This window comes from Peromyscus californicus, unplaced genomic scaffold (genome assembly GCF_007827085.1).
Source record: "Peromyscus californicus insignis strain IS unplaced genomic scaffold, ASM782708v3 Scaffold_4__1_contigs__length_199733344, whole genome shotgun sequence".
Lineage (NCBI taxonomy): Eukaryota > Metazoa > Chordata > Mammalia > Rodentia > Cricetidae > Peromyscus > Peromyscus californicus.
The window spans coordinates 195,612,151-195,635,893 of NW_026294562.1; positions in this window are offsets into that span (position 1 = coordinate 195,612,151).

Here is a 23,743-nt window from a genome sequence, read left to right on the forward strand (position 1 = left end):
TGCAATAATGAAATGCTTGAATTACAGATATAAACATTAAAGATGAGAATTTACTTAATATTTTTATAGTTTGAGGACTCAGACAGCATTGCAGTGTCAAAGAAGTACTTGTCACCAATATCTTTTGTTAGATGTAATGCAAATGAATGGAGAGAGAGACATACACAGAAGGAAAGAGAGAGAGAGAGAGAGAGAGAGAGAGGGAGAGAGACAGATAGACAGACAAAGACATAGAGATGGAAGAAAAAAGAGTAATATTGAGCATAGTGAAATTTTTGCATGTTATTTTAATTTATTGATATATTTATATAATGTAAAGATATTTTAATTCAAATATATGTCATTCATATTCTTCAACTCTCACAAGTCCTTCCAGATTTTCTCCTTCTCCCTATCCTCCAAATTAATATTCCGTCTCAAAAAACAAACAAGCTCAGTAAAAGAAAACACCCAAAACACAAGATGTAGACAAATTTCTAAATAGTCTTAAAAATAAACATCACGGAGCCAAATATAGGGGTGAAAACCTTAGATTTCAGAAAAGTAGGAATAGTCACCAGCAACCTTGCCTCATCAGCTCTGCAACTTCGAAAATTGAGCTACTTCCTGTCTACCCATGCCTTTATTACCTTACTGTTCTACCCTCTCATTGATTCTTAGCAGAGCTACTTCACTTCCTTGTCACTGCCTGTCTATACAGACCTCCAAATCTCCCTGCTTGCTTCTTAGATTAAAGGCATGTGTCACCATGCTTGGCTGTTCCCTAGTGTGTCTTTGACCACAGAGAGACACTGCCAGCCAAGTGTTCAGATTAAGGTTGTGTGCTACCCTTGCCTGATTTGTGTTAATGGCTTGTATTTTATATCTATATTAGTTGGTCCATTGTTTACCTTTAAAACACCTTCTGCATAATCCAGAAGGGATGGGAATAGTGTTGCCATTGTTCCCTGAATAAGCATCCTTTCTAGCAATGCCCTGTTTATAGTCCCTTTTCAAATGGCCTTGTTTACCATAACCAAAACATCTGACATTTTAACTCAAATCTATTGAAATTAACTTTCCTATCCACATATCATCATAGTCATGAGACTCAATGTTAATTGTGTTCTTGATCCAATCCCCCAAGGGTACTGACCTTGCCTTTAATGGCAAGATTATTCCTTTACATGCTGCATTCACATTCTCAAAAACCAAAGAATCAATTGTTACCTGTCTAGCTTTTGAATTTGGTATCATTCCATTTACTGCTGAAGACAGCCTTTGTAAGTAAACCATAAAGGTTTCTCTGGGTCCCTGTATAACTTTTGTGAATGATTCAAACTTTTCTCCTACTTCCTCATTTCTGTTCCATGCATTCATGGCTGCCATGGGGCATAGAATTAAGGTTTGGTTATCATATAAACATTGTCTTTGTATATCAGAGTATTCACCTTCTCCAAGACGCTGATGCTGGGAAATTTCCACACCTCTAGTTCTCCATTTGGTGTTCTATTTTCTTAGCCTCTTACTTAAGCCATGATTGCCACTATAATTGTAGTCCAGACTCCAGGACAAATGTTACCAAACCTTTCCACTCCTGAGGAATAATTCTATTACAAGTTGACCACAAGTTTAACATTTGCTTTACAAATAGAGAATGCATGACAAATGATACCATGGCTTCCTTAAACCTCCTTAAATCTAATATTTTAACTGGTGTCCAATTAGCAAGTAAATGGTCTTGAGCAGGTAGTTCATTTAAGGCTATCAGATAAATTAAGTTTGTTTGTTTGAAAACAGGCTGTCTCTCTGTATCCATATAATTCAATCCTGAAATAATTTTACCTTTCAATTAATTTGTCTGGGTCTGAATTTCTCTATAATTCATTTTAACAGGTTTTTCTAAAGCTTTTAACTTGGCACTTAAATTGACCAACCTTTTTAATACTAAAATAAGGGTAATTAAACAAATAATATTCATAATTGATGTTACATACATCCAATCAACATTAATTATCCTCTCATTCAATTGTTCCATTTTTAGACTGTCTAATGTATTATCAAACAAAGACCAATTTTCTTCCATTGCAAAAATTTTTCCCCTTTTTTAATGTGGAAAAAAATTCTCCTTCAACCATTTCCTCCCTTTAAGTTATCTTAATTGACTTACCAAGTCTGTGTAGAACAGTAGAAGTCCAAGGGAATTTCAAAGCAGCAATCTAGTGTGGTACCAGTCTAAAATATGAATCCAGAGAGAGAGAGGGAAAGAGAGACAGAGAGACAGAGAGACAGAGCCTACTAGCCACCAGGAGAAAAAAAAAGGTTAAGAAAGTCCAGTCACGTGTTCTGGCCTGAGCTGTGCAGGGCCTGAGCTGTTCAGGGCCTGAGCCAGGGTTTCTGCATCCCCATAAGCTGTTTGGATGCTTGTAGCTAAGGCTGCTTGCACCTACAGTTGAGTTTAACTCTAGCTGTATGTAACCTGGATTGCTTGTAGCTCTGGCCAAACCTGGGGTCTTGTAAGCTCCAACCAAGCCAGGGGCTTATAACCCATTGCCTTTAAGGCCACCAATGGTTATTTAATGAATTCTTGCCACCAATTGTAGACAAATTTCTAAACAGTCAAATAAAATATAAAACACAGAGACAAATATAGGGTTGGAAGCCTTAGAAATCAGGGAAATTGTAATAACCACCAACTACCTTACCTCACCATTTCTGAAACTACCAAAAGTGAGCTACTTCCTGTCTACCCATGCCTCTATTGCCTTGCTGTTCTGCCTTCTCATTGGTTCTTAGCCCTGCTACCCACTTCCTTGTCACTGCCTGTCTGTACAGACCTCCACATCTCTGTGGTTGGTATTGTGATTAAAGGCATGTGTCACTATGCTTGGCTGTTTCCTATTGTAAGTAAACTGGTTGCAACAACTCTGGGTTTGGTCCTCGATTTTGGCACCAAAACATGAGTTTTTTTTTTTTTTTTTTGTTTTTTTTTTTGTTTTTTTTTTTTTTGGTTTTTCGAGACAGGGTTTCTCTGTGTAGCTTTGAGCCTTTCCTGGGACTCACTTGGTAGCCCAGGCTGGCCTCGAACTCACAGAGATCCGCCTGGCTCTGCCTCCCGAGTGCTGGGATTAAAGGCGTGCGCCACCACCGCCCGGCAAAACATGAGTTTTGCAACTTTGGGAAAGGTGTCTGTACTACATGGGAGTCAGGCAACACCTTGAGCTTCTTAGGACAGGTCTGATGACTGAACTGCCAGGTATCCCAGACACCTCTAGCTGCTCAGAACAAGAGCTCTGCCCTGAAGGTGTCCCAGACACCTGGAGCTGTTTAGCACAACTCTGATGGTTGGAACTGTTAGGAGAAAATTTAGCTCTGGCGAGAAGTTTTTCTGATTTCTCAGGAAAGTCAGGCCTGGAATTGCTTCAGCAAGGAATGGTATCCTGACTATTCAGGAAAGTCAAGGTACCCTGACTGTTTTGGGGAAAGTTAGACTACACCAGGTGTGATGGGGGAGGTTTCCCAGCAGGATATAACAATCCTGCTCCTCTTCTAAAGAGCCACTATAGCTGAGCTTTGCTCAGCCCCCACTTAAGAGCTTCCTAGCTGAGCTCTGCTTCTCAGGCCTAAGAAATTGCAAAAATGTAGCTATCTCCTCCATCTCAGGAGAAAAGTATTACTTTTCAGCTCTCTCTTGTCCTGTCCACTGAGGGATGTCTCAGTACTGACCTTCTGTTCAGCTCCCCCCTGCTCAATCCACCATGGGACATCACAGAAAGGTTCTTCTGTGTACCAGTGAATGAAGGTCTTCACACCCAAAATTCTTTTGAGAAAGACATTTATTTGGGAAGGAAGTCCAGGAGAGTAGCTGCCTCTACCAGGGTGGAGAGAACAGCTCACAACTTACCAGGGAGGGTGGTTTATATTGGAAGCCCTGGGGTCGGGGTAAACCTGTGATTGGTTAGTTTTTTCAGCCCAGGAATGGGCAGTTTTGTGGGCTAGGGAGAGAGATGGCCCTGATTTCAGGGCCAAATTATATTTCTTTCACTGTCCTTTCTTGGTTTTCTGACACTATCTCTAAGGCCAGGACACATTTCTTTCACTGACTCTGATTCTAGGGTCCAAGAGTTTTATTTTGTCACTAGTTTCAGCATCAGGGCACATTTCCTTGGTTCTGGGTTTGGGGATAAAATGTTCATTTCTCTGGCTCAGGTCCCAAATGTAGGCTGTTTTTCTTTCCCTGGTCCTGGGCTCTGGGGCCAGGATTCTACTATCCTACTCTGTGATTGGTTGATTTCACAAGTCAGTTGGCCAGGGGCAGAGATGGTTCTGATCTGAGCCAAATTGTGTTTCTTTCACTGGCTTTTTTTGAGCCATCTTTTCCTAATTCTGGGCTTCAGGGTCAGGGTGGGTTTCTTTAGCCAGCTGCTTTTCCCTACAACTAGTGTGTCCTCGAACACAGAGAGACCCTGTCTGCCAAGTTATCAGATTAAGGGCATGTGCTACCCCTGCCTGACTTGTGTTAATGGCTTGTTATTTCCTCTGATCTCCAGGCAAACTTTATTTATTAACATACAAATAAAATATCACCACATTTCAGCACAAATAAAATATCCCAACAAGAGAAGAAAATAAAACACTAACAAAGAGTAAAGCACCACCAAACTATAACCAAATAAAAATCACCATCACAAAGAACTGTGGAGTCCATAATATTGACCAACAACTCCTGAGCATGAGGCCTACCCTATGGTTGTTGATATGCATACTGTCACTCCATAGAAGAAAATTGCATTTCCCAATCACAATAAGTTAAAAAGGAGTTCAAAGTTTAATGTTTATGTTACTGGAAAGGTTTTCATTAATTAATTAATTAATTCACTCATTCATTCATTCATTCATTCCCTCATCCATCCCTTTAAATAAAACAATATAAAATATAATGAGATTAAACAAAACTGTCACATCAAAGTTGAAGAAGACAAACTAAAAAAAGAAAAAGTGCCCCAGAGATGGCACAAAAATCAGAGATCCACTAGTTTCCAAACTTAGAAATCTAATAAAAACACTCAATGTAAGCCACAACACAAGCAAGGAGACCTGGAGCCGACCTGTGCAAGCCCTGTTTAGTAACCGTGAGTTCATATGAGCTTTGTTCATGTATGTTTACAGACATAATTTTTTCTCCTCAATCCTCACTGGGTATTACTTGCTTTCTTCCTTCTCATACATGTGGTTACCTGAGCTCTGAGGGGTGGAATTTGAGGGAGACAATCCATTTGGGGCTGAGTGTTACAGTGTCTCTCAGTCTTTGCCTAATATAAGGGGATCATATTGATATTTTTTCCAGTCTGCAGGAGGATGAAGCTTCTTTAACGATAGCTGAATAAGGCCCTATCTATGAGTATAACAGAGTATCACTAAGAGCTATTTTATCACTATATATATATATATATATATATATTCTTCATATCTATAAATACCTATATATAATGTAAAAAAATATAGAAAATTTTATATGATTATTTTTTATTTTATCTAATTAATACTATATATTATATATTTTTTTTAAATTTATTTTAATTTATTTTGCAATACAATTCAGTTCTACATATCGGTCACGGATTCCCTTGTTCTCCCCCCTCCCGTCCCCCTCACCTTCCCCCCAACGCCCCCCCCCCCCATTCCCATCTCCTCCAGGGCAAAGCCTTCCCCACAGACTGAGGTCAACCTGGTAGACTCAGTCCAGGTAGGTCTAGTCCCCTCCTCCCAGGCCAAGCCAAACAATCCTGCATAGGCCCCAGGTTTCAAACAGCCAACTCATGCAATGAGCACAAGATCTAAAAGACAAAATACATATTTTTATTAAGCCATTATTATTTGCTTTTACTGTAGATCCCTAGGCAATCTAATCTCAGGTTCTTGGTCACCCAGTCAGTGTTAGATATCGATTTTATATGGGGGAGTGGGCTTTAAGTCAAATCTCTTTTTTTTTTTTTTTGGTTTTTCGAGACAGGGTTTTTCTGTGTAGCTTTGCGCCTTTCCTGGAACTCACTTGGTAGGCCAGGCTGGCCTCGAACTCACAGAGATCCGCCTGGCTCTGCCTCCCGAGTGCTGGGATTAAAGGCGTGCGCCACCACCGCCCGGCCTAAGTCAAATCACTTAAAAGATGGTGACTCCCACAAGCATTGAGCCTTCACTACCCTAGCATATCTTACAGGCATTACACCATCACAGATATAGAGTATAGGACTAACTTGTTTATATTTCTATTTTGGCAGCATGGAGAGTAAGTTTCTGTACAAAAGATGCTAGAAAGTAAGGGTAAATATTATTCATAGCTGCCAGTTTAACATCTTTTTTTTTTTTTTTTGGTTTTCTGAGACAGGGTTTTTCTGTGTAGCTTTGTGCCTTTCCTAAAACTCACTCTGTAGACCAGGCTGGCCTCAAACTCACAGAGATCCTCCTGCCTCTGCCTCCTGAGTGCTGGGATTAAAGGCGTGCGCCACCACTGCCGCCCAGATTGACATCTTAATGCTCCATGAGTTGCATAGATATTGTCTTCAGGAATGAGACCTTGTTATCAGTGTAAGGAGAAGAAACTTGTGTTGACCATTGCCTGGATTGTTTGGGGATTCCCAAGGCACCTCTTGGACCAAGAACCCAATTAGATATAGCCCAATCCTATTCTGCAATCTTCATTTGGGACAAGAGATGGTCAGTTGGGACTCACTTCCCTTTATATGACAACTTCCTTTAGATCATCTACATATGCGTGTGTGTGTGTGTGTGTGTGTGTGTGTGTGTGTGTGTGTGTGTGTGTATGTGTGTGTGTATGGGACTTTTTAGTGTATTAAATTTCCATACTCAAACTATCCCTCAAATACCCCTTAATTTTCTTTCCCACTCTTTACATTGTCCTCCATTCCAGCTCCTATACCAAAAAATATATACTGTAGAGAAAAAGAATGATCAATTTTATATCTGTTTATATATGCCAGAAAAGTATAATGCATATTTCTTAAAGATTATGTAGTTAAGTAAGTAACCATTTATCTTTTTCAAATGATACTTAAGTATGCATTCCTATTAGTAAGAAAAAAGTTATGAATGTTGGTAAATATGAAAGTTGGCATGCATTTCCAACTTTAAAGTAAATATTTCAAAAGTGAAAAGAAAGAATATAAAAAAGTAAATTGTTTTTTAACCTCCTGTGTTGCACAAATCTTAAAAGGGCTTATTAACAAAATCAAGCCGGGCGGTGGTGGCGCACGCCTTTAATCCCAGCACTTGGGAGGCAGAGCCAGGCAGATCTCTGTGAGTTCGAGGCCAGCCTGGGCTACCAAGTGAGTTCCAGGAGAGGCGCAAAGCTACACAGAGAAACCCTGTCTCAAAAAACCAAAAAAAAAAAAAAAATCAAACCTGGGGGCTAGAGATTTGGCTCAATGTTTAAGAGCACTGCTTGTTCTTCCTAAGGTCCTGAGTTCAATTCCCAGCAACCACATGGTGGCTCACAGCCATCAGTAATGAGATCTGGTGCCCTCTTCTGGCTTGCAGGGATATGTGCAGACAGAACACAGTAAACATAATAAATAAATAAATCTTAAAAATTAAAATCAAATCAGACCTGAAGCCAGGTATTGGGGTTGAACGATGGATGATCAGAGAAACAGAATAAGCCACAGCCACCTCACCTCACCAATTCTTCAGCTGATCCTTTTTCCTCAGACTGCAAGGCTCTGAGTCCTCATCCATATGGATCTCAGCTGCACTGCTGCTCAAAACCCTAAAAGCATAACAGACTCTCATCCCTGTTTTTCATGCCTTTTGTACCTTTTTGCTTGCTGCCATCACTTCCTGGGATTAAAGGCATGTGTCACCACGCCTGGCTGTTTCCAGTGTGATACTGAACTCATAGAGATCTGGATGGATTTCTGCCTCCAGAATGTGAGGATTAAAGGTGTATGTGCCTAGCTGAGAAGTGTCCTGGAGCTTGGTGACATGTTTGCTGCTTTGTGTGTGAGCAGCTGCCAGGCTTGTGCACACTCAAACAGAAGCAGGGCCTTCTGCCCAGCCTGTGAGACTTCTGTGTGGGTACAGGGCGCCCTCCTGGGCCTGGCCTTGGCTATTCAGCTAGAGCCTCTCTGCAGGCTTGAGGAAACCAAATCCCACATCTGAGGTTCTTTTCCAGCCCTGGGGTATAGGGTCTCTGTGCTCTTGAGCCAGGAATCTAGTTGCCTCTCCTCCACATTCCTCTCAAAGCATGGATCCCGGGGCTCCCAACCCTGACTGGCAAGGATGCCTAGATCTGTGATGTTGCTTTGTCACCTACTGTGATGGGGAGAGAAAGGGGGAGGGCAGAACTGAAAACAGGACTCAGGTTAGGACATACCAGCTATGCCCTGTGAGGCCACATTCCTTTCTCCTCTGTCACTTTCCAGATCAAAAAGAAAACAGAAAGAAAAGAAAAAAAAAGGTGTATGTGCCACCATTTTCTGGCCTCTAAGTCCCTCTAGTGGCTGTTCTGTTCTCTGAGCCAGATAAGTTTATTAGGGCGCAATATATTGGGGAACACAATATCACCTGAAGCAAATATTTATGCTATGAATGCATAAAACTGCTTACTGAAATGTTATATCTATAATGATATTGTTAGAGATATATAGTGGACAAACTGCTAAAATTCTAATTTTCAAGTATATGTTCCTTTGATGTATGAGGATTTATGATGCTATTAACATAAGAAATGGATGTGTATTTGCTGTAATCCACATTAACATAACAAGTAAATCATAATTTCAGTAGCTGTAAGAGAAAAGACTCTGCTACATACCTACTGACACTTTGAGGAATAGCCACCTGGCATATATTTACCATATGGGTCACCAAGATTGCTCAGCCAGTTGAAAATCCTTCCCATGATTTTGACAAGCTGAGTTTGATCCCAGCATACAAATCAGGGTAGAAGAGAGTCTTCTCTTATTGTTGTACACTGACCTACACTTGAGAGACAGTACATGAATGTGTGGGGAAAATCAAACAAAAATAATGAATGGGCTGTGTGGTGGTGGCGACGGCGGCAGCACGCCTTTAATTCCAGCACTTGGGAGGCAGAGCGATGTGCATCTATGTGAATTCCAGGCCATCCTGGTCTACAAGTGAGTTCCAGGACAGGCTCCAAAGCTACACAGAAAAATGGGATAGAAAGTTTAAAAATACTTTACAATGTTTCTGATCACAATCCAAAACACTGTTACTGTGGAATAATGCTTTCATACACTATTTTAATAAAGTGCTGATAGGCCAGTAGCCAGGCAGGAAGCATAGGTGGGATAAGCAGACAAGGACAATTCTGGGAAAAGGAAGGCTAAGTAGCGAGACACAAGCCCACCCTCCAGGAGGCATCATGTAACGGTACACGGGTAAAGCCATGGAACACATAGTGACAGACAGATTAGCAGAAAAGGTCTGAGTTTAAGTGGAAGAGCTAGTCAGTAGTCAGCCTGAGCAAATGGCCAAGTAGTTTTAATTAATATAAGCCTCTGTGTGTTTGCTTGGATCTGAGTGATGCAGACTGGGCAGCACACAGGAAAATGTCCAACTACACACCGTGTGCCTAGAAATTAGGAACCTAAATTAAAAGCCCTATGTTTATTCATGCCCCATATCTAACAAATAATTTTATGTACCATCTAAAGAACTGTAACAGCATGAAAACAAGTCCAGATAGAAACTTGAACCATACCAAAGCTAACATAATAGCCCATGACACTTGTCCACAACTTAGGACATTTTATAGTCATGATAATGATGAATATTCTTATGGGTATAAAAAATTAACAAAAGCAATTGGAGAGAGAGAAAGGAAGAGAGAGGGAGGGGCAGAGAAGGAGAGAGAGTGTGAGAAGGGCAGTTCCACATATTTGTAAATACAGAAGGCAAAACATGTGCTCCACACAAGCATGCACTACCACTGAAAAGTGCACATGCACCTGAACAGACTGTTGAACACCTGTGTATTTCTATCAACATACCACATCACCTAGATACACATTTATTTTTATTTTGGCACTGTTTAAGACACAAAGAATGTCTTAGGTGCCTAATAAGATATAACTGAATAAAGAAAATGCAACTTATATACATGTATCTGGATGCACAGACTAACATGATGAAGATTTATTTGCCTGCAAGGAAGTAAAAAAAAAATAACTGCAGGAAAAAAGTAGATAGAAATGGGCACCAGAATTTTAAGCCAAATGTGTCATAATCTGAAAGTAAAGCACCATATATTTCTTACATTTATTATCTACCATATATATTGGAAAGATACAGGATTAGATACGCCATAATTTAATGGTAAAACCCCATTGCTGAAGACACCACATGCTGAATCACATACTAAAGTTACTCATTGGAAAGATTCACCTCCTCTGGTTTGATTTTTAGAGTGCTGGGAAACTATGAATCATCTCATAGAAGAAATACAATCAACACATTCACCCAGCTGTGAACCATGATAGGTACAGTAAAAACAAACCTTGTGGGGGTAAATGGACAGAAAGTTATGTTTATAACCAACCATTTTCTGATTGGATCTAAGGTCCATCCCAGAGTATGGAACACATGACTGGAAATATAAAAATGACTAAATTTCTGTGGCTAGATTGTTTCTAGGGGAGAAACAATTCTCCCCTAGACTCTATGGGAGAAACAAATGCTAATATTCTGCAAAATGTACACACTATTAAAACAAAGCCTAGTTAAATATTGATATACCATAGATTACTGAATCTCTCAAGCCTCACCAGAGAAAGTCCTTTTTGAAGTTGTTGACAACTCAAACAGAAACCTACAACTGATCATGTTGCAGACAATAAGAGACTGTGAAGCTCACAGACATAAATGGGGCAAACAATATATTCATCCCCAGTAAACATAGAGATCTTTGGTGAAGGTCTGTAGAAAGAGTGTAAAAGCTAGAGTGTGTGAATAGACTGAGGGAAATATTGTTTTCCAAACACCACAGGGCAGATGGCCATGTGATGTTACAGTTATTGTGATGGTATTCACAAGACTTGTGAACACTTAAGTGAAAAAAAAAATTAGCATGGCACTGGGAGATAGGCACAAAATCCCAAATTTCTTTTACAGATTATATATTATATTCAGGATATATTCTCATACCATATATCCTGATTATAATCCTCCCTCCCACTACTCCTTCCAGTTTCTCTGACCTCTCCTCCTCACTAAATCCATTCCCTTTCTGTCTCTCATTAGACAAGAACAGGCTTCTAAGAGAAAATAACCAAACATGACACCTTAAAACATAGTAAGATGAAGCAAAAATATCATATCCAAGTTCAACATAGAGTAAGTTGCCTTGTTTTGTTCCAGATTTTCATGGAGTTGTTATGATTTTTTCTCTATTAAGTTCATGTTGGTGATGAGCTGGCTGTAAACTGCCTTTATTATGCCGAGGTATATCTCTTGTATCTCAAATTTCTCCAGTAATTCTATCATAAAGAGGTGTTGAATTTTGTCAAAGACATTTCTGCATTCAATGAGATGATCCTGTAGATTTTTTTCTTTCAGTTTGCTTATATGGTGGATTACTTTTACTGATTTTCACCTATTGAAGCATCCTTGCATTTCTTGGATGAGGCATAGTTAATAATAGTGAATGATCATTTTAATGTGTACTTGGATCCATCTGTTTGGAATATAGTGAGAAAATATTCATCTACGTTCATGAGGGAAATAGGCCTGTAATTATTTTTACTTGTTAAGTGCTTATTTGGTTAGGACAATGAATTGGACAATGTTTCTTTACGTTTTGAGAAATAATGTGAGGTGTATTTATATTAGGTCTTCTTTGAAATTCTGGTAAAATTTTGCACTGAAACCATCTGATCCTGTGGTGTTTGTCTTTTTCTTTTTGGTTGTGAGAGTTCAAATGACTGCTTCTATTACACGAGGAGCTATAAGTCTGTTTAAGTTGTTTGTCTGATCTTGATTTAACTTTGGTAAGTGGTAGGCATTGAGAAAATTATCCATGTCTTTTACATATCCAAGTTAAGTGGAATTCAGCTATTTAAAATATGTCCTTACAATTTTCTGCACTTCCTTGGTGTCTGCTGTTATGTCCCCTTTTCTTTTTTAAGTTTGCTAATTTGGGATTTTTTTCTCACCAACTTTAATTAATTTGGACAAGGGTATTTCAATCTTATCATTCTTTTTTATAGAACCAAATCTTGTTTCATTGGTTCTAGGATTTATATTTGTTTTCGTTTCTATTTTATTGATTTAAGCCTTGAGTTCAATTATTTCTTGCTGTCTAATTTTGGGTGTGATTTCTACTTACTTTCTACATATTTCATGTGTACTGTTATGTTAATAGTGTAATTTATCTCTACTTGTTTTCATGTAGACATTTACTGCTATGGACTCTCTGCAATTATGGTATGCTTTGTAAAAATTTTCAATCAAGTTTAGCAAGTCTTTAACTTCTGTCTTAACCCATTTTTCACTCAGTAGTTAGTCCTATATTTTCCATGGGTTTGTAAATTTTCTCCTGTTTCTATTGTTGTTGATTCCAGATATAACCATGGTGCTCAGATAGGATGCAAGGTGCTGGTTCAATTTTTCTTGTATCTGTTGATACTTGCTTCGTATCTGGGCATGTGGTCAGTTTTGGAGAAACTTATATAAGTTGCTGTGAAGAAGTATTTTTTGTACATGTTTGAGTGAAAGGTTCCAAAAATAACACTTATAACCAGTTTTTTAATGTCAGCAAGCTTCAGCATTTTTCTGCTTAATTTAATGCCTGGTCCATTGATGATAGTAGGGCATTGTAGTCTTCCACTATCAGTGTTTGAGAGTCAATATGTCATTTAAGACATAGTAGTGTTTTTTTTATGTACTAGTGTATCCTTAATTTTAGTGCATAGATGTTAAGAATTGCAATGTCCTCTAGGTGGAGTATTTCTTTGATGAGTATGTAGTGACATTCCCTATTTCTTCTCATCAATTTTGTTTTGATGTATATTTTATCAGATATTAAAATGGCTACACCTGAGTGCTTGTTAGATCCTTTGCTTGGAATATATAGTTCTGATCATTTTACCTGAGGTGATATCTATCCTTGATGTAAATGTGTGTCTCCTAAGCAGATGAATGGATTCTGTTTTCACATCCATTCTATCAGGGTGGGTAATTTTATTGTGGAATTGAAATCATGGAGATTGAGAGACAGTAATGACAAATGATTGTTCATTCCTGTTATTTTGTTGTTGTTTTGATGGTGGTGGTAGTGCCAATGTCGTGTGTGTGTGTGTGTGTGTGTGTGTGTGTGTGTGTGTGTGTGTGTGTATGTTTTTACTCTTCTGATTTGCTTGTCTGGAATCATTTATTCCCCGTGATTCCTAGGGTGTGATTAACCTCTTTAGGTTATGTGATTTCTCTAATGCCTTTTGTAGGACAATATTTATAGACAGTTATGGTTAAAATTTAGTTTTGTCGTCAAATATCTTATTTTGTTCATCAATGGTGACTGTAAATTTTACTGGATATAGCAGTCTGGGTTGGCAGCAAAGGTCTCTTAGAGTCTGTATAATGTTTGCCCATGACATTCTGACTTTTAAAGACTTCACAGAGCCAAAAAAAAATGCCGGGTGGTTTTGGTGCACATCTTTAATCCCAGCTCCAAGGAGGCAGAGGCAGGTGGATCTCTGTGAGTTCAAGGCCAGCCTGGGCTACAGAGTGAGTTCCAGGAAAGTGCCAAAACTACACAAAGAATCCCAGTCTCAAAAAACAAAAAAAAAAAAGAAAGAAAAAAAAAAAGAGAGAGTTCACAAAGAACTCAGGTGTTAGGCTCTGACTTTATGTGTTTATTGGTTAATTGATCATTTTCCATCTCATCTTCTAACAAACTTCTTTGTTTTATACATTCAGTATTTTTATTATGTACCAAGGGAAATTGTCTTTCTGGTCCAGTCTATTTACTATTATGATTGTTTCCTGTACCTTTTTAGGCACTTCCTTCTTTATATTAGGGAAAACTCCTGGTATGATTTTGTTTAAATATTTTCTGTGCCTTTGATTTGATTTTCTTCTTCTAGTCCAATTATTCTTAGATTTGGTCTTTCCATAATATTCCAGATTTCCTGAATGCTTTGTGCCAGGAGTTTTTAAGATTTCACGTTTTCATTACTAAGCTTATCTATTTCTTCTATTATACTCAGTACCTAAGATTCTCTTTTCCACAGTTTATATTTTGTTTGTGAGGTTTGTATCTGAGATTCCTGTTTCTACATTTTTAATTTCCAGATTTTCTTCAGTTAGGGATTTAGTTACTGATTCTATATCCATGTTCCTGTCTTCAACGGTCTTATACATTTCCTTCCATTGTTTATTTGTGTTTCCATAGATGTCTTTAAGGGATTTATTCTTTTCATCTTTAAAGACCTCTATTATATGCTAAATGGTATTTTAACATATTTGTCATGTGTCCCAGCTGTGTTGTCCCACTCAGTGGATACAGCAGTAGTGTTGTGGGGCTCTAGTGGAGACATAGTGTTCTGATTATTATTGGTTGTATTTTTAAATTGATGTCTAGGCATCTAAGTTTAGTATGATTAAATTCTAGGTGTTGATATCTGAACTAGTCTTTATGTTGTGGACACTGCATTTTTTAATTTCTTTTGCCTTCTCCCATTGTTAGGAGAGTATTGTGTCTGATGTTACCTGGTAGGAACTTTGTCTATGATCATTATGACTTGGGTCACTTACCCTTCAGGGTAAAATATGTTTCCAGTTATTGTGAGATGACACTTAGAAATGTTGATGAGCTTAGAGGGTTTCTGAGTGGGACCAAATGCAGGAGGAGACAAGGTGTTCCACTGAGATCTGCTTAGTTTCCAGGGAACAGGCCTGAGGAGAGTCCTGTTGGCACTGCAGATTGAGATAACATTGCATGTGGTGAGGGAGGTTGGAAGAAAGAGTCTACATGATTCACTGGAGACGGGTCTATCGGAGAAGGGGGGCCTCAGTAGGTGATCTGTTACAAAGCTAGGCGTGAGAGCAGGGTTGGAGGTGGAGTGAAAAAGTCAGTGATGAAGATGTGGAGTTAATCTACCTGCATCCCTGGATTGGAAGGAATCCCTGCATTCCTACCAATGGAAGGAGATGAATAAAACAGTTCAAGACATGGAAGAAGAAATAGAATCAATAAAAAATCCCTAACTTAGGATCATCTGAAAATTAAAAATTACAGATTTTACTTGTATTAAATCTTCTCATTTTGCTTTTTCCTACCTCTACTCCACTGAGTTTCTCCTTAGCTCCCCTCCCATCTGGATGCACACCTTCTGTCTCATTAGAAAAAAAACCAACCTTCTGAGGGATAACAATAAAATAAAATGAGTCCAAAAATTAATGGAGTAAAACAAAGTCAGCAAAGAGATGGAAAAAATCCCAAGAAAAGGAACAAGAAACACATAGTCACAGAAAGAGCCACTGTTTCACACACTCAGGACTCAAAAAAAAAACCCACAAAACGAGAAGCTACAATATTTATTTATCCAAAGGACTTGTATGGCCAAGATACTGAAAGAGAGAGAGAGAGATTGAGAGAGAGAGATTGAGAGAGAGACACAGAGAGGAAATAAAAATAAAAGATAAATTAAAAATGCATTTAAAAAACAGAAAGATTAAATTTAATTTTTTTTTTTTTTTTTGTTTTTCGAGACAGGGTTTCTCTGTAGCTTTGCGCCTTTCCTGGATCTTGCTCTGTAGACCAGGCTGGCCTCGAACTCTCAAAGATCCACCTGCCTCTGCCTCCCGAGTGCTGGGATTAAAGGCGTGCACCACCACCGCCCGGCAATTTAAAATATTTTTAAAAAGTCCTGGCACAACACAATGAAACAAAGAACCTCCTCTCTACTCTGTGAAGATAGAAGAGCTGTTTGGACCCAAAATCATCAAGGAAGTCTTTCCAGTCTCAAGCAGCCATTGTCTGTGGCACTCCTCTACACATGGGAGTTAACAAGTTGGCTGCAACCAAGTGCTGCCAGATTCAGTCTGTGAACCTTAACCTGCACACAATGTGGTGAAGAAACAGAAAATGGTAGAGGAGAGAAGAATTTCCCAGGATTCCAATAACAGTCTATGCAAAGAATATCACCTCCATGGCCATCTCACCTGCAATCGTTCTTTCAAATCCTGCTTGCTAAGGATAAAACTGTGCCTGAAATTGTTAAACACAGGCTGGATGCACCATGTGAAACCAAGTCTTCCAATTCATAGTTAGTCTCTCACGGTGCTTTGTAGCTTTAGTTTTCCTGTCTGGCCCATGGTCAGGGCAAATCTCTCTCACCTGCCAGTCCCACAGCCGCTCAGACCCAACCAAGAAAACATAGAGACTTATATCGGTTACAAACTGTATGGCCATGGTAGGCTTCTTGCTAACTGTTCTTACAGTTTAAATTCATCCATTTCTATAAATCTATATCTTGTCACATGGCTCTTGGCTTAACGGCATCTTTACATGCTGATTCTCATCGTGGCGGCTGGCAGTGTCTCTGACTCAGCCTTCCACTTCCCAGCTTTATTCTCCTCCTTGTCCCGCCTATACTTCCTGCCTGGCCACTGGCCAATCAGTGATTTATTTATTGACCAATCAGCAACACACTTGACGTACAGACCATCCCATAGAAGTGCTTCTATAACTTGTTAGGTCTTACGATAAAGATTTATTTAAAAGAATTGCTTTATAATTTTAGACACATAGTAGTGTATAGGAATCTACTATGAATGAATCACTCAATTGTTCCATTAATATCAATTAATTGAAAATCTCTGCTACAGAGAAAAAAAATGACATCATAAGGTTTGTAGGCAAATGGGTGGAACTAAAAAATATCATCTTGGGTGATGTAACCCAGACTCAGAAGGACAAATCTAGTATGTACTCACTCATACGTAGATACTAGATATAAAGCAAATGATAACCAGACTGCAATCCACAGCTCCAGGGAGGCTAGTTAGTAAGGAGACCCTAGGAAAGATGCAAGGATCACCTAGCAATGGAGAAGTAGATGAGATCTACATGAGCAAACTGGGGTTGTGGGGGGATAATGGAGGACAAGGGACCAGGAAATGAGAGTCTAGGGAAGCCGGAGGTTTGAGCTGGAACGGGAACAGAGTAGGAGAACAAGGAAAGAGATACCATTATAAATAAAAACACCATGGGGGTAGGGAGAAACAGAGTACTAGGGAGGTTCCCAGGAATACACAAAGATGACTCCACCATAGACTACTGGCAATGATCCAGGGGTTGACTGACCTGACCTACTCTGATTATCAGATGATTGAATACACTAACTATCATTATAGAACTCTCATCCAGTGACTGATGGAAGCAGATGCAGAGATCCACAGCCAGGTCTTAGGCAGAACTCCAGGAGTCCAATCAATGAGAGAGAGGAGGGATTCTATGAGCAAGAGATATCGAGACCATGATTGGAAAATTACAGAGACAACAAGCCAAACTAGTGGAGACACATGAACTGTGGACCAATAGCTGAGGAGCTCCCATGCTACTGGACTAGGCCCTCTGGATAAGTGAGACAGTTGTTCAGCTTGAACTGTTTAGAGGGTCCCTAGGCAGTGTGAATGGGCCTCATCCTTAGTGCATGAGCTGACTTTTGTAGCCTAGTGCCTATGGTAGGACTCTTTGCACTTTGTGCAACCTTCGTGCAGGGAGGAGGGGCTTGGACCTGCCTTAACTGAGGCTCTGCTGACTCTCCATGGGAGACCATGCCTTGCAGGAGGTGGGAATAAGGGATAGGTTGGGAGGGAGGGCTTGGGGGTGGGAGGAAGCAGGATAGGGGAATCAGGGGTTGGTATGTAAAATGAATACAAAATCTGAATAAAAAAAGAGGGAAAAAAGAAAAAAAAAGAAAACCACCACTACAGCTAACATTACACTGGTAAAGAAAAGTGATAGAAGTTTTGTTCAATTAAAAATTTGTATATTAATACTTGATTAATGTGATCAGATAGAATTTAAACTGACAACAAAGATACAGAAAAACAGGATATATAAATATCTCAAATAAAACATTGGTTAGTTATAGAAATAAAGAGCAACACAGACTTATTTTAATACAATTACACCATTTTTATCTAGCATTGTATACTTTTGTAGTAAAGCACTCCAAATTTATAATTTATTAATAGGCAAAATTAAGGTATCTCCATACATGGAGGAAAATAGAGCTAGAACCTTTCTCATGACAGGTGTGTATTGTTTGAAAATGGTCCAAGGGTCTGGAGAGTTGGCTCAAAGGTTAAGAGCACTGACTGTTTTTCTAGAGGTCCTGAGTCCAGTTCCCAGCAACCACATGGTGGCTTACAACCACCTGTAATGAGATCTGGTGCCCTCTTCTGGCCTGCAAGGATGCATGCAGGCAGAATACTGTATACATAATAAATCAATAAATCTTTACTTTTTTATTTTGTATTTTTTATTTTATAATTTAATTTAATTTTACATATCAGCCACAGATTCCCTTGTCCTCCCCACTCCTGTCCCACCCCCACCTTCCCCCCAGCCCACCCACATTCCCATCTCCTCCAGGGCCAAGACTCCCATGGGGATTGAATTCAACCTGGTAGATTCAGTTCAGGCAGGTCTACTCCCCTCCTCCCAGGCTGAGCTAAGTGTCCCTGCATAAGCCCCAGGTTCCAAACAGCCAGCTCATGCACTGAGGAAAGGTCCCGGTCCCACTGCCTGGATGCCTCCCAAACAGTTCAAGCTAATCAACTGTCTCACTTATCCAGAGGGCCTGATCCAGTTGGGGGCTCCTCGGCTATTGGTTCATAGTTCATGTGTTTCCATTCTTTTGGCTATATGTCCCTGTGTTTTTTCCAATCTTGGTCTCAACAATTATCACTCATACAAACCCTCCTCTATCTCGACAATTGGACTCCTGGAGCTCTACCTGGGGCCTGGTCGTAGATATCTGCATCCCATTTCCTCAGTCATTGGATGAGATTTCTAGCACGACAATTAGGGTGTTTGGCCGTCCCATCCTATCACCAGAGTAGGTCAGTTTGGCTTTCTCTCTCCCATTGCCAGTAGTCTATTGTGGATTTCTGTGGACCTCTCTAGCACTTTGCTTCTTCCTATGAGGAAATCCAGAGAATCATCAGGTCATACATCAAAAACCTCTACTCCACAAAACTGGAAAACCTAAAAGAAATGGATAATTTTCTCTATAGGTACCACATACCTAAGTTAAATCAAGACCAGATAAACTACTTAAATAGTCCAATAACCCATAAAGAAATAGAAACAGTCATTAAAAGTCTCCCAACCAAAAAAGCCCAGGACCAGAAGGTTTCACAGCAGAATTCTACCAGATCTTCTAAGAAGAGTTAATACCAATACTCTTTAAATTGTTCCACACAATAGAAACTGAAAGAACATTCCCAAACTCCTTCTATGAGGCTACATTTACCCTGATTCCTAAATCAAACAAAGATGCAACAAAGAAAGAGAACTACAGACCAATCTCCCTCATGAAGATTGATGCAAAAATACTCAATAAAATTCTGGCAAACAGACTCCAAGAACACATCAAAACATTATCCACCATGATCAAGTAGGCTTCATCCCAGGGATGCAAGGGTGGTTCAAAATATGAAAGTTCGTCAATGTAATACACCATATAAACAAACTCAAAGAAAAAAACCACATGATCATCTCACTAGATGAAGAAAAGGCATTTGACAAAATCCAAAACCCCTTCATGATAAAGGTCTTGGAACAATCGGGAATACAGGGAACATTCCTAAACATAATAAAGGCAATTTACAGCAAGCCAGCAGCTAACATCAAATTAAATGGAGAGAAACTCAAATCGATTCCACTAAAATCAGGAACAAGGCAAGGCTGTCTGCTCTCCCCATACTTATTCAATATAGTACTTGAAGTTCTAGCCAGAGCAATAAGACAACATAAGAAGATTAAGGGGATGCAAATTGGAAACGAACAAGTCAAGCTTTCCCTATTTGCCGATGACATGATAGTATACTTGAGTGACCTCAAAGATTCAACCAAGGAACTCATACAGCTTATAAACACCTTCAGTAATATAGCAGAATACAAAAAAAATCAGTAGCCCTCCTATATACAATTGACAACCAGGCAGAGAAGGAAATCAGAGATACATCACCCTTTACAATAGCCACAATTGATATAAAATACCTTGGAGTAACACTAACTAAGGAAGTGAAGGACCTATATGACAAGCACTTTAAGTCCCTGAAGAAAGAAATTGAAGAAGATATCAGAAAGTGGAAAGATCTCCCATGCTCATGGATAGGCAGGATTAACATAGTAAAAATGGCAATCTTACCAAAAGCAATCTACAGATTCAGTGCAATCCCCAACAAAATACCAACACAATTCTTCACAGACCTGGAAAGAACAATACTCAACTTCATATGGAAAAACAAAAAACCCAGGATAGCCAAAAGAATCCTGTACAATAAAAGAACCTCTGGAGGCATCACAATTCCTGACCTCAAGATGTACTATAGAGCTACAGTAATAAAAACAGCTTGGTACTGGCATAAATAAATCTTAATTAGGGAAAATAAAAAAATAATATTCAAAAAAAGGTCCAAATCCCAGATTGGTACATACATAATAATTTATTCATAATTATGTAAAAATCACAAATAAATTATAATTAAAAACAGCTTAAGTCAAATGCAATAGCTTAATAGTTATAAAGAAGAAGTAACACATGATGAAACTTGGGAAGTTTGCCCAGCATTGCCATTGGTCAGAGGACACATTGAATGGCTAATTGATAACTGAGCATGTATTTTTTGTTTCTAAGAATTTATTTATTTATTTATTTTACTTAATTAATTTATTAATTTTCCATCATGATGGCAGTCTTCCCTCCCTCCACTCATATCACTCACTTTCCACTTTCCCTGAACCCTGCCTCCATTCACTCTTCCTCCATATTTACTCAGAAAGATGCAGGCCTCTCATGAGCACAAGAAAATCATGGTATATCAAGTTACCATAAGACCAAACACCTTCCCTTGCATTCATTGCTTGTGGCAGTCTAGCCTGAGGAATAGGTTATTAATAGCCAGACAAAGCACTGGGACAACCCACACTCCCATTGCCAGGAGTCACAGAAATAGACCAAGCTACACAATTGTCACATATGCACAGAGGCCCAAAATCAGTTCCAAACAGCTGAGCATATAATTTTCTTAGGGATGGAGGAGGACTGATAAATAACCCTACTGTCATGGCAGTGTATACATACTGCCCTGTATTGGCCTCAAAGTTCTTATTAATTGTATAATTGAAATAATTGATTTCTATACATCAATATATATTGATATTTACATAAGTTTTAGGTTTATAGCTGTACAGTACAACATGAAAAGAGTCTACAATGCACCCCTGAACTTTTTGCAACATTCTCTGATTGAATGTGTATATTAGATGGGTATTTTTGTTATAAAAGGTAGACAATTCTTTAAACAAAATATAAGATTATACATATGTGACTGGAGGTCTTGGGAGTGGATAATGCTAAGGCTAATGTTAACCTTAAGGTATTTTAGCTGTCTTTAAGAAGGAATCCAACTCAACATAAGCTCATAAGCTGGCCTTGCAGGGAGGATATAATTCCTGTTCCCTAATGTGCTTGGTTAAAGGGAAATCAGCCTCCAAGCACTAGATCCAGTTTCTGCCCAGGATGACTGGATCCTCTTCACTGTGTGCATAGGGACACTGCAAGAAGAGCTCTTAGGAACCTGACAATTCGGAGGAGGATACCTGTGGAGGGATGAGCAACAGAAGGGTTTTAAAACAACTTTCATCACTTTGAAAACCAGGTGTCATTATCACTTATATTAAATCAGAGCAGTGTGATTGTGGGATCCTATCCTTGTAGGTAATCTAGGGTTTTGGGGTCTACAACCTCAGTGATCTGTTGGTGAATCATGTTTCTCTGGATTTATTCTGATTGATGTGATCTTGTCTTTATGTCATTTACAAACTCACTTGATATTCTGGTGAGGTCATTTACCTGTACTCTTTTGATTGTCTTAGACTTCTGGACTCTGACTGGGGAGAGAGTCATGGGTTACTTGCACCAGGTTACCTAAATCCCAACATTTGCCCTTCAACTTAGTCTTAAATGGAATTAAAATCAAGAGGTTCACTGAGATGTTAAGAATAGATTTGCAGTATAGAGATCTCATCAATGTAAGAGGAACAACATGCAACATGTCTTTGAATTCTATGGGCAGGTACACTTAAAAGGTTAACCCTGAAGATGCAGGAAACTGAATTACATCACTATACTTTAGTATTTTTGAAAATCAGCTTGTTTGAGGGTAGTTGGAAGATGGAACTGATTGGATGGTGATGGATTTAATATACAGCCATTCCAGAAGTTCCATAAAGAATAGTTACTTACTGTGTTTTCCAAACACAGAAGTGGCATATTAATTACTGGTTTTGTAATCCCTTATTGTCTCCTTCACAGCAAGAATTTTATTATTTCTTCTCTTGGAGGTTTGTATTTGTTTAAGAATGTGAATAGTATGGGTCAGTATCAAGTAACAGTGAATGCTGAGGTATTTTGGTGAAGGATTACAAACCTTGAAAGACCCATTACGTCAGAGATCTGCAACATGATATATCTGTATAAGGAACAACACACCTGAAGCAATCACATGATTTACTCATTGATCAGATACCAACCAAATACTAGTTAATGTATGGTTGAAGGAAAAAACACATTATTTCATAAGATGACCTTAAGAACCAATACATAGCTGAACTGGTCACATTATTATCATTTAAAAAAACTTGTTTTTATAACACAAGCTGTGCACACAATCTGATATATTTGTGACATGAAGCTATGGGGATCTCAAAACAGCTTGGCCACACAGTTGCCATGAAAGACTTAGAGGCCCAGACACAGCTTCTGTGACAGGCTTACTGGCAGGTAACACACAGACATAGGAAAAACCATAAACTGACCTCACCCAGAGAGGGCCTACTTCTAAGGGGAAGTTCCTGATATCTCAAATATTCCTAACATTAGATAAGGTTAGATAAGATGGCCAGATGTCCCTGAATATAACACGTACCTATTAGTGTTTGACTGATAGGCCTAGACAAATATCAGTCAATCAGGGTCCTGAACCCTGGAAATCCCCACACCCCAACCTCTGTTATGAGAAAAAACAAACAAAAAACAAACAAACAAAAAAAGAAAAACTCTACCCTGCCCGAGCTCAGGACTCTGCTCTCACTGCTGCATTGGACAGACAGAGACCAAGCTCGGAGCTTGAAAATGAAGACTCCTTGCTTTTACATATGGGATTTCGTCTCTGTTGTGTTTTTTTGGGCATTCCTACAATCTGTTTAAGAATACTGTTTAGATACAGTTTTTCAGATCTCATTTCATTCACATACTTGCCAGAACTTAGGGCTTAGACCAGTATTAAGTTACAAGCCTTACAGAACAGAAGGTAGAGTCCTTTTGTGCATTTACTCATTCACATAGTCTTCTAAGTCAGCAAAGAACACATAAAAACCAGTGAAAACAGGATGTAGCTGCCCTAGTAAACATGACTACAAACTAATGACTATATATATATATATATATATATATATATATATATATATATATATATATATATATAT